Genomic DNA, 12,233 nt, shown 5'->3' with positions numbered 1-12,233 from the left:
ATTGACGCTCCATTTACAGTTTTTGAACTAGAGCGAGCGATGGGGAGAACTAAAGTAACATCATCTGGTAAGGATGATGTTAATTATAAAATGCTTAAACATTCAGGGGTTAAGATGAAGGGAAGGCTGTTGGAATTATATAATAAAGTCTGGGGAAAAAGGGAAATTACCCAAAAATTGGAAAGCGGCAGTAATAATTCCGATAATTAAACCTGGGAAAGATCCAAGTACTCCAGAGAACAATAGACAGATAGCTCTAACATCTCATATAGGTAAAGTAATGGAAAGAATGATTACGGAAACGTTCAATTATTATTTAGAAAGTACGAACTTGTTAATTAAATATCAAAAAGGGTTTAGAACTGGTAGAGGAACGATGGACGCCATAGTGAGTTTGGAAAATGACATTAGGAAAGCACAAAAACATAGTTTAGTCATGGTTTATTTTGATATTGAGAAAGCATATGACATGGTGTAGAAGGAGAGCTTGCAGATTAAATTAAAAAGGTTGGGGATAGAAGGAAGAACATGTGATTGGATTAAGGACTTTTTGTTTAATAGATACATTCAGATAAAAATAGGTTTATGTTTATGTGCTTAGCAGACGCTTTTACCCAAAGCGACTTACATTTTTTTTAACCTATAGGGCATGTTGTGATCTGTGGGGGAAACCGGAGCACCCGGAGAAAACCCACGCATGCATGGGGAGAACACGCAACTCCACGCAGAAAGGCCGCAGCCGAGTTTTGAACCTGCGACTTTCGTGTTGCGAGGCAACAGTGCTAACCACTGCTCCACCATGCAGCCCCATATAGGTGATAGATTGTCAGAGGGTTATAGAGTTGACAATGGGATGCCACAGGGAAGTGAGATCGGTCCTGTTCTATTTTCTATTATGATCAATGATGCATTTGAAGATACAGGATATGATGTTAGGAAAGCATTGTTTGCAGATGATGGAATATTATGGAAAAGAGGAAGGAACATTCAATGCTTGCAGAAGAAGATTCAGGAAGCAATAATAAAAGTGGAGAATTGGTCTTTTGAATGGGTATTTAAGTTTTTGGTGGACAAAACAAAAAGTATGGTCTTTGAAAAGAAAAGAAATGTTAAGATTGAGCTTATATAGGAAACCTTTGGAGCAAGTTCATAGTTTTAGATATTTGGGTGTTACATTTGAGGAAAGGTTGCTTTGGAAGGAGAATATTAATAACATAGTTGAAAGATGTAAAAAGGTAATAAATATTATGAGGTGTTTAAGGGGTATTGATTGGGGGGCTAGTACCAAGGCTTTAAAACGGTTATATATAGCAATGATCAGATTGGTTAGTGATTATGATAGTATTGTATATTGTTCCTTCAAGTAAAACATTATTGAAGAAGATTGAAGTTATTCAAAGTCAGGCTTTAAGAATTTGTTGTGGAGCAATGAAAACCATGCCGATAGTGTCCTTACAAGTGGAAATGGGAGAGATGCCATTGACTCTTAAGATTCAAGTTGCGGAAATTAAATTATTGGGCTAGTGTACAAGGTAGTGAAGAGGATGAGCATATGGTGAAGGGAGAGATGAAAGTAGGAGGGCAATATTTCAATGGAAAGTATGAGAGTATGGTCTGGAAATCGTGTAAATTTGACGGAAGCCTTTAAATTAAATGATAAAGTTGTCATTAAGAAAATTTTATATTCGCCTACTCCGTTTTGGTTATTTCCAAAAGTAATGATAGATTTTCATATTCAAAATTAAATTAAAATACGGAAAGGTGTGGGAAACTGGGATAATGTTGTGGAAGAAAGGTTAGATGATACTCATCAATCACTCATCCCTATATATACTGATGGGTCGAACGAGTCAGTAAATATAACAGGATTTTCTTTCTGGATTCCGACATTTAGTATATACCATTAAAGTCGAACATCAAATAATCTGTCAGTTTATACAGTGGAAATGTTAGCCATTTCATTTAGTTTACAGTGGATAGAACAAAATGGTGTTAGGAAAAGTATTATTTGCTCAGACTCCATGTCAGTATTGTTATCAATTAAAGAAATTTCAGCTGATAAGAGGTCAGATATTTTGTATGATATATTTGAGTGCTTGTTTAGGTTGATGAAGAATAATTCAGAGGTTAGATTTATGTGGGTTCCAGCTCACAGTGGAGTAGAGGGTAATGAAATAGCTGATTATTATGCAAAGCAGGTGTAGCGTTGTTAATCTACATAACTAGAATTTGACGCTGTTGCTATGCAGCTCTGCTAAATTCTGAAAAAGATCAAACGATTTGGCAAATGAACTTATATTTTATATATATATATATATATATATATATATATATATATATATATATATATATATATATCCACGAATATTTATATAATCGATGGAAGTTCATACACCAATTGGCTTGGTCTATATTTAATCAAAAGATTAATATTTCATTTAAGAGATTTAAATTAATAGCAAAAGTTTATTTATTAATTCAGAAGATTTAAAGAGACTTTTGCTCATTCAGTGACCAAATATACACCACTCTGTGTTTTATTTCAAAGGAGAGTCAGGTTTAAAAAGTTAAGAATTTATTACAAACAATTTAAAGACGACAATTTAAAAGACAATTCATAAATGACAATTTATCAAAGCTTTGGTATTAAACTTGGTATTAAAGCAACCTGTGTCTGGATGAAAACTAAAAATGGAATGTGTGTGTGTTGGATGTGTGAATGTAGGTCTCAGATGGTTTTTATCTTAGAGAGAGAAAAACGCGTTCTGGGTGAAAGAGTTTGGTTCGCAGCTAAGCTAAATTATTTCTTAAAGGAACAGGCATACAGACGCAATCTGTCGGAAGTGTCTACCTCACCCAGTTAGGAGACCCCCTTTTGGACCCGAGATGTCAGGGGAGATGATGACCCCAAGCACGAGGTGGGTAGAAGAAGAACCGTAGCGTGACCAAATCGGTCCAGAGATGTCTCCGGGTCACAACGACTGATGAAACTGGTTGCGTCTCAAAAATCAATAACTCTGAAGGAGTTTTGCGTCAGCTTGTTGCAGATGGCGTTTCTTGTTGAAGCGATTCTATCAGCGTGGCAGAAAAGCTTAGTAGAGGTTTCGAGCGGACGACCCGATCCCCTGGACTCTCTCATGCCACGGAGAGATTTTTGGTGAGCTCAAGAACTGAACTTGAACTGAGGAGTTTTGGTTTTAACAACTCAGAACACGCCCTCTCAGAGATAGAAAGCTTTGTTGTTACGGAACAAAGACATGTGAATGCAGTTACCTTTACCCTGATTTCTGTGTACTGCATGGTGTGTACAAGTGCACATGACCTTCTCTACACTGTTAAACATTACTGATTATAATAAATAATAATTATTATTAACCAAAGAATAATTAATTTCAGTAATTAAATACCTTTATAATGAACCTTTGATGATTATTTATGAACATTGTAATAGACAGTGAAAAGAGTTGATTAAAAATGATTCTTTTAAATCTTGAAGTGTCTTTCGTCTTGCGGATGGAACAGCAGTCAGATTAAAGATGGTTTAGAGCAGACTTTGTGTCTCCTGTGATGGATAATCTGTAAATAGAAGTACAGCTTGACCCAGCTGAGGAAGTGTGACCTTTGGGTCACAAATGAGGCCATTCATGTCGCCACACAGGCAACGAAACGAGATACTATGATGGAGGTTCCATATAGTGGAATGAATGGCAAGAACAATAGATAAGGGATGTGAAAGGAAGACATTTATACAAATTAAAGGGAAAGGTTGGAAGAATGGAAGTCATTCAAATGAGTAACAGAAATCAAGTAGTAATATCAAGGATGAGAATGGGACATACAGCTTTGAACAGTATGCTTTTTATTCTTGGACGGCATAATACCGATATGTGTGACTGTGGACTTGATGGGGAAACAGTAGAACATGTATTATGTACTTGTAGAAAATATGTGAGGAATAGGAAAATGTTAGTTGAAAAATTAAAAGTTAAAGGATTTAAGAAATATGATTTGAATATTCTGTTAAATGGGGGAATAGTGGTTTATAAGTTAGTCATAGACTTTTGAAGGTAAAGTGGAATACTTAATAGCATTTAGTTTTATTATTATTTTTTTTTTTTTGTAGTAGAATACTCCTCACTTCAACTCACACTCCCATTCAGTAGGTGGCGGAAATGCACCTGAAAGTTGGTTGCCACCCGCCAATTAAACGACTAAAGAAGAAGAAGATGAAGAACACCATGCCGGATGATTACTCTGTTTGGGTAGCTCTAGCCACTAACCTGCCTAGAATTTTGTGTATCTTGTTAGAAAACCCGTCGCCTGAAAATCCAAGACAACTCTTCCCTGTTCTCCTCCACGTTCCCTCATCTCCATAACCAGCCCGGACTCCTGCACTCCAGATCACACTGCCATTCCCCTGGCCGCCTGCTCTAAGCCGCTCAACTGCATCCGCACCAACATCACCTCTGGACAAACAGTTTGTCGCTCTCTGGACCTTTCCAGCCCTCCCGGACCTGACCAAGCTCCCTCCGTGCCTCCTACCATTACCAGAAAACAGTAAGCTTTCATCTAAGTCAATATCTCCATAAACCCCTCTGGAAACTCACTCTGTCTCCCTCCTCAGAACCCCACCCTGGAATCCTGCTACCAGTACGCAGCATCTTCAGTTCCCGTTTCTCCTCTTTAGCTCCTCATTTAAAATAGATCTTTTTAACACTTACCTGTTTCCCGTGTGGGATTCTGCATGTCGTGGGTCAAGAAACTGCCTCCCAACATGACAGTCTGTGTATTTTAATTTTATGCCTGTTTAAAGGTAACCTACAACAGAATTATGGTCAAAGATCCTTTTGACAAAAACTTGTAAAACACCATTAGCTGTTCCTTCTGGTGGCATACATATCTTTACCCTTTAGACCTTTAAAATGTTAACAGGTATTTGGAGGTCCAATTTTCAACCCTAGAGGGCAAAAATGTGTAAATTGGACCTTGTAGAGTAAGAGGGCAATTTTTTCTGTGCTTATTCTCTCCACATTCTTTCATCAAAGTGTTCATTTTAGTCTAAATTTGAATATGCAAATCTCAACTGTGGCAACATATGTGCACTTTTCTATCCAAGGAGGCAGTATATCCTGTATTTTGTTTGAAAATGCATCTCTCACTAGGGGCTTACATTTGCAAAACATCACCATTTTACTTCTCAGCGCGTAGCAGCCACTTGGGGAAGCACTTGTCATTGTCCCTGCTGCTACAGCAACCCTCGAAAACCTCATAGAAATAAAAAACACTTTTCTTAGAGCAGATTTTTCATTTTCACATTTTATAAATGTTAGCTGCCTGACGCTCTATACTGTATAAAGGAGGAAATAACAAATAAATACAGTCTTATAGAAAGCTTCCTGCAGGACACAGTTTTCAGTTGATAACCATTGTTTTCAGCCTCTAAACATCCAGACATCATAAACTAAAGCAAATGCCGAACTCCCACTCTTTAGATGAATTACTCATTTCAATTGACATTTCAAAAACAAAGGCAACCCTGTTAATTCATAGAAAACTTTTGTTTTCAAGAAACACTGATGGTAAAGAAAGATCAAGTCTCTTTAAAACAAATCTTTTACACCCTGTTGCATTCATTGATTTTAGCCAAGGCCATGCTGAAAAGGAAACTATATAAAGGTGACTTTGCCTGTGTAAATTTTAAATAAACAAAATGAAAACTAAACACTTGAAAAGCAATGAAAGATTTCTTTTGCCAATGCAACTTGAGTTCACAATGACCCTGTTCATGACAAGTGGTTAGGTAAATGAGTGACTGAACTTGAATTTAAAGAAGAAAAAAGCTCAAAAACTTTGTGTGCCGTATTGGTCATAAATAAAACAGCTCTCAGAGTTGGTTTGTTGAAATGAACAATTGGAGCAGCTACTTCTCACTACTGTACATGACTGGTGGCGGCATCTAAGTGAACCATGAGGAGGAAGGTGAGGGCCAGGGTCTACACACAGAACACAAAGACAGAGAAAACAAGTGGATGGAGGTTCAACAGAGAAAGGGAGCAAAAGAGAAGTATCAGCTGCTAGAAAGACATCTTGCTCAAACTGAGGTGGGTATTTGTCTATTAATTCTGTTCCTATTTGAGTATTATGGGCCATTTAAATAATACATATATTACATCATTTACATAAGTTTTTAACAATTTTGGTATGGTATGGTATGGTATGGTGTGGTATGTCAAGGGATAGGTACCTTTGACATTTGAATTGATACGGTACCAATTCCCAGTACCTATGAATCAATACTGATACTTAAAGGTAACAATTTTCAATAGTTTTGAGTGTTTAATAAGTATTTAAATGCCTTTAATTTTATATATATATATATATATATATATATATATATATATACTTTTTTTCCTCCTTATATTACCACATTTGATGAATGTATCATAAATAACATACATCTGTTTGTTGTACAAAATTCTTCAACATGAAAACTTTTAAATGGTAAATGGCCTGTATTTGATATAGCGCCTTCTAGAGTCCTGGAACCCCTCAAGGCGCTTTACAACACAATCAGTCATTCACCCATTCACACACACATTCACACACTGGTGGGGATGAGCTACGATGTAGCCACAGCTGCCCTGGGGCGCACTGACGGAGGCGAGGCTGCCGAGCACTGGCGCCACCGGTCCCTCCGACCACCACCAGCAGGCAATGTGGGTTAAGTGTCTTGCCCAAGGACACAACGACAGCGATAGATTGAGCGGGGCTCGAACCTGCAACCTTCCGATTACAGGGAGAGCACTTAACTCCTGTGCCACCGTCGCCCCGCGTTTTAACCACAACAGTTTCTAAGTGATGCGAAAATTGAAACTCAACTCCATGTACACCTAATCCTCTCCTTTCCCCTCTGGACAAATTGTGTGATGGCTGGGTCCTTGTAGTTTTAGAAACTGCAAATTGAACAGAAGCAAACATTTTGGCTGTGGACCACATTCACTGTGTACGTTCATTCCTTTTGTTGTTCTTTTTCAAACAGTTAATTTTTCCAAGTTGGAATTCCTGAAGAGAAAGCGAATGCACCATTAGCTAAAATAAAGCTAACGTTATCTTAATCTGTTTATTTTGCTGCTGGAGCAGATTAGGTTTTCCTCATACTCAGATCGTTGTCACAGGTTTAATCATCACCCAACAGCCCAACGCATTTAGTGATGTGAAGCTAAACTTTAGAGAGCGTTCGCTTTATTCTAGTCGGAATTTCAGAGTTCCGAGGAGAAAGCGAGCGCACCATTACCTGAACGAAACATATCAAGCTAACATTAGCTTAAACAATTTATTTACCTAATGGAGCAGATTAAGATGATGGTGCCTCGCTTAGATTGTTGTTGCTGGTTGTATCATCAACCAGTTATCCATCCCATTTAGTGAAGTGGACCGAAACTTTAGAGTGCTTCCTCTCTGCCGTGCTGCTTCTCTGTTTACAGCTCGCCCACAGTGACTGATGACGTTATACTCTTGCGCCGGTGCTGCTGTCTTGGCTAATCGCTGTCTCGCAAGTTCTCGTTATGAAGTACCGATACAAGGCACCTTTTCATATGACGTGATCGGTACTCATTCGGTACTGTGGAATTCGGTCGTTGCCTAAAATGTACAGAATTTGGTACCCATTCCTAGTATGTTATTGTATGGTGTGGTGTGGTGCGTTGCAGTGCAGTTTGGTCTGGTCTGGTCTGGTGTGGTGTGGTACAATATTGTGTGGTTTGGTATGGTGTTTTATGGCGTGGTATGGTGTAATATAGTATATTAATGTATGGTGTGGTACAAAGTGGTATGGTGGTGTGGTATGCTATTGTATGGTATTGTATTGTATGTTAAGGTGTGGTGTAGTATGATATGGTTGGAAATAAATTAATTTAAACATTAAAAAGTCTCACTCTTTTACAGTAAAAAAATAAACGCCTCTATTTAAACAACTGGTAATCCCATATTGCATTCAACACTGCTCAACAATGTTACATACACATCCGTGTGTACTATATAGACACACTCGCAGAATGGGGTGTTAAAAACAAACATGCCAATAATGCAGACAGGCCATTAAATTCAGGCTACCCCATCTGTCACTGAGGTGGCCGGAGATCAATATATGTTTGACCTGATGTAAAAGGAGTGTGACTGTGTAGAGGAGGTTAGGGTGATGTGAGTAGGAGATACCCAAGGCCCAGAAAGACACATCTCACATGTGCAGGAGTAAAAGGGACTCTGATGTCGATAGTGTTATTGCATGGCTAAAATCTTACTCACCAAATTACCTATAATTAAAAGATCCTTTAGTCAGGAAGAGACTTTGCTGCTAGTACTAGTGATTTGTGACAGTGGTGGTGATTGTTTGCCATGAACAGGGTTTTAGAATCCCTGTTTATGCCTTTAACTCAGCTTGAGTTCATTGTCTTCATCCAACTTCCAGCTGTTCACAGAATTTGACAGAACTCACCCCTCATGAAAGCTTTTCTAGGAAGAGACAGTGGTTTTGAGGACTAGGTGGGTACTGACGGAAAAATTAGGACAGACTGACAGGCTGCACCCCATTTTTTCCCCATTTTTTTTTACCATTCACTCCCAGTTGTTTCAAAGACAATCCCCCGGACAGTTCATTGTATTTTAGATTTCTTCTACCCATGCAGTAACTTTCTGCCCTCAGAGCAAAAGTGGCAATGTTGTACTTGTTCACATGGCTGCAGTCAGTCATATATATATCATCACAGCTCTACTCCAACTCTGTCCTGTCTGCCCAAGCTCCCCAAACACCCGTGAACTTGGTCAACTCCCACCTGCAGGGTTTTTCTTTTTAGAATAAATACATTTCTGTCATCCGTAATCATTGTATTTTCATTGTTAAATTAAGCTCATGACCACAGCCGAGAGTTCCAGGAAAGATTGACTGGTAAGCTGAAACCTTCTCTCTCTGTTTTAGCCCTCTTTATCACTAAAGACCAGTTTAGCATCCGCATCACTTCAGATGCTGCTCTGATCTGGTCGTCAGTCTCTCGTTCCCTTCCTCACTTATGGGCATAGATCATAAGATCCTTGCATTTCTCCTCTGAAGGCAGAACCTCTCCTCCAACCCGAAGTGCAAGCCACACTTTTCTGTTTGAGAAGTACTGTTTGGGGAGGGGCTAATTTTGGTGGGACGGTGTTGCCTTTTACTAGCCTAGTGAACTAGACCAAATTCTTGCTTTGCAAAGTTTGGTCTAGGCATGCTCCATTGGAACCTCCACAGCTCCTACCAGGACTCTGGCTAGCCAATCACAGCTCTCTAGAGGGGTTTCAAACACATAAAGAGCTGTGATTGGTCCATAATGGTGGGCCAATCACAGCTCTCTAGAGGGGTTTCAAACACATAAATATCTGTGATTGGTCCATAATGGTGGGCCAATCATAGTGCTCTATCTGCTTAGTGAACAAATCACAGAGCTTTATCCACTTTGTGGGCCAATCACAGAGTGAAACAAGAGTATGTCACATTCATTGTCCAGTGGAATGCGGAGATCATCTGAAAGACAACGGTAGAACCCGCCCCACAACCGAGAGCCGTCAATGGAGCGTGACCAGACTAAATAATACATTTATTTGGTCTGGCTTGCCAGGCTAGCCTTTTACACTTTGCCCCTGGTTCCATAGGTCCGACAGGTTAAGGGTCAGACAGAGAACACAAGAAAACTCTTCTCAAAGAGAAAAAGGAAGAGGGTTACTGTGGTCTCTCATTGGAGCCAGGCCTGAGGTAGGGATCAGTGTGTGAATTCTAGCAGTTGGTCAGGCGGCAGTGGTTGTATGGACTTGACGTTCTGTGGAGACACCACCTGCTGGAGGACTAGGGGGATTAGGGGATGTGGAGTGAAATCAGAGAAGGTAGTTCTGAAAGGCATGAGTTCCTAGTATTTACTCTCCATTCCAGGAAGACTTGATGTGTTGCTGATGACTTAGTCATTTTTCTTTGCTTATTTGTTTATTATGTTTATGTTTATTTATTTGGCAGATGCTTTTATCCAAAGCGACTTACAATTTTATAACCTATAGGGCATGTTGTGATCTGTGGGGGAAACCGGAGTACCCCGGAGGAAACCCACGCATGCACGGGGAGAACACACAACTCCACGCAGAAAGGCCACGGCCGAGTTTCAAACCTGCAACCTTCGTGCTGCGAGGCAACAGTGCTAATAACTGCCCCACCATGCTGCCCATTTTTGGTCATATACTTTTGAGTAAAAGCAGAGTCGCTGACTGCTGGTTTGTGCATAAATGTGCATCACAGTCTCTTAATGAATGAAGAGGCTCAAATAAAACAAAATTTCACAGAAATTGATTTTTCTTAGAGCTGCCTGATGTTTCCTGTCAGAGAGAAAAATCCAGTTCTGAGAATGCCTTAGTGTTTGTAACATGGAGGTACAGAAAGGCATTGATAAGCACATTGATAAAAAGAAAAGAAGAAAAAAAATACACCAGTAGCCATTACAGTGTTCAGCCTGAGACTTAGCAAGGAGAGTTTCTAGGTGGCTTGTCAAACCAGAATACAATGGTGGAAAAGAGTGGAGGAAAACCTTTTTTGTAATCGCAATCTGTATTTAACGAAAATATTAAAGTGTCGGGAAAAACAACCAAAGCATAGTCAAAGGGTTTTGTTTCACTTTTTCTTTAAACCACACTGAAAGAAAGTCTCACTTTGATCAACTATAAAAAGTCCTTCATTTTTTACACCAAAATAATCAGGTTTTTCTAAACATTTTTTTTTGCTTAAGTAAAAGCTTAAATTATACATCCACATTAAAGTAAGGTGAAAAATTCTTCAGATAAATTGCACAGACGTTTTTCTTTTTTTCAGTGCAACGATTGTCTTTTAGTGCAAGGCTTAACGTGTTGTGGTGTGTGTCCTAGTACATAATAATAACTAAATGTGGTCTTTTATCACATCTTGTAGGTTCACCAGTTTTTGCTTATTTACAGGGTAAATGGGCTGCAGTTATAGAGCACTATCTATTTTTACTGACCACACTAATAGCTAGCAGTATTCATAGATTCATCAACCTAATGATTGATAGGCGACCTCTGACCCTTATCTGCCCCTCTACTTATACTGTATCTATGTGCTTTTCAACTGCTCGGAGCCGGGCCTCCAATTCCGACACCCTCGCCTCCAAAGCTACAAAAATGCTACATTTATTACACATGCCATTATCACTAAAGGAGGCAGAAGAGTAACTAAACATCTGACACAGAGAGCAAGAGATGGGAGACGGAGAAGCAGAGACAGAAGTAGCCATAGCCGTACTGAGGCTAAGCTAACTGGACGAGCAACTCGTTCAACACCAAATAAACTGTGCAAACTCAAATGGTTTACTAAAAACTAGATGGAACAAAGAAAATGTGTGTTACATGTGGGGCTACATGTAGCCCCAGTGGCCTAATGGATAAGGCACTGGCCTCCTAAGCCAAGGATTGTGGGTTCAAGTCCCATCTGGGGTGGCATATACCTGTTATAGTGATGTTTCAACCAGCTCAGTGGCCTAGTGGTAGAGTGTCCGCCCTGAGACTTGGAGATCAGGGTTCGATTCCTGGTCGGGTCATACCAAAGACTTTGAAAAAATGGGACCCAATGCATCCCTGCTTGACACCCAGCAGTAAGGGGTTACATTGGGGGTTAAACCACCAAATGGGTCCCGAGCGCGGCTGTGTCTGCTGCTCACCGCTACCCCAGGGGATGGGTCAAATGCGGAGAACAAATTTCGCACACACCAGTGTGTGTGATAACTAATGGGACTTTAACTTTAATTTTAGCGAGCCACAAACACCGAACAGCTACACGTAGTGTAACACTGAAAACAGGAGACTCCTTACCACAGATACTGCCACGTACAGGACCAGCCTCCTACTAAACCGCCGACCTTATCAGAGTTTAATTAAAGAAAGTGTTCTTGACCAATTTATAAAGTCCAATTAAAGTTTCTCTGACAATTTAAACAATTCACTCTCTTTAAATGAGTATTGCAGCTGGATGCCACTGGCATAAAGGCGGGTGTAGACATTATTAGGTTAATGGAAAATCTGTCCAAAGGGGAGTTTATACCACGAGTACAGGATATGCTCCAAACCCTGAAATGCATCACATGACAGGTCAATGGTCTCCAACCTGTTTTATAAAACTCTACTTTTGAATCAGTCTACATCAGGGGTCACCA

The 12,233-nt window shown here is 39.6% G+C and overlaps 1 long non-coding RNA gene and 1 other non-coding gene across 2 annotated transcripts in view; both read left to right on the top strand.

Moving 5' to 3' along the window:
* Window positions 1–12,233, top strand: part of LOC139063571 (uncharacterized) — a 114,898-nt gene that overhangs the window by 27,084 nt on the left and 75,581 nt on the right. The window lies entirely within an intron of this gene.
* On the top strand, window positions 11,448–11,520 carry trnar-ccu (transfer RNA arginine (anticodon CCU)). Its single transcript has one exon. It is a non-coding gene; the product is annotated as a tRNA-Arg (tRNA).

The sequence above is a fragment of the Nothobranchius furzeri genome, chromosome 16 (genome assembly GCF_043380555.1).
Source record: "Nothobranchius furzeri strain GRZ-AD chromosome 16, NfurGRZ-RIMD1, whole genome shotgun sequence".
In the NCBI taxonomy this organism is placed as follows: domain Eukaryota; kingdom Metazoa; phylum Chordata; class Actinopteri; order Cyprinodontiformes; family Nothobranchiidae; genus Nothobranchius; species Nothobranchius furzeri.
The sequence above is the reverse complement of the archived record's forward strand: the minus strand, read 5'-3'. Positions and strand labels throughout refer to the sequence as shown.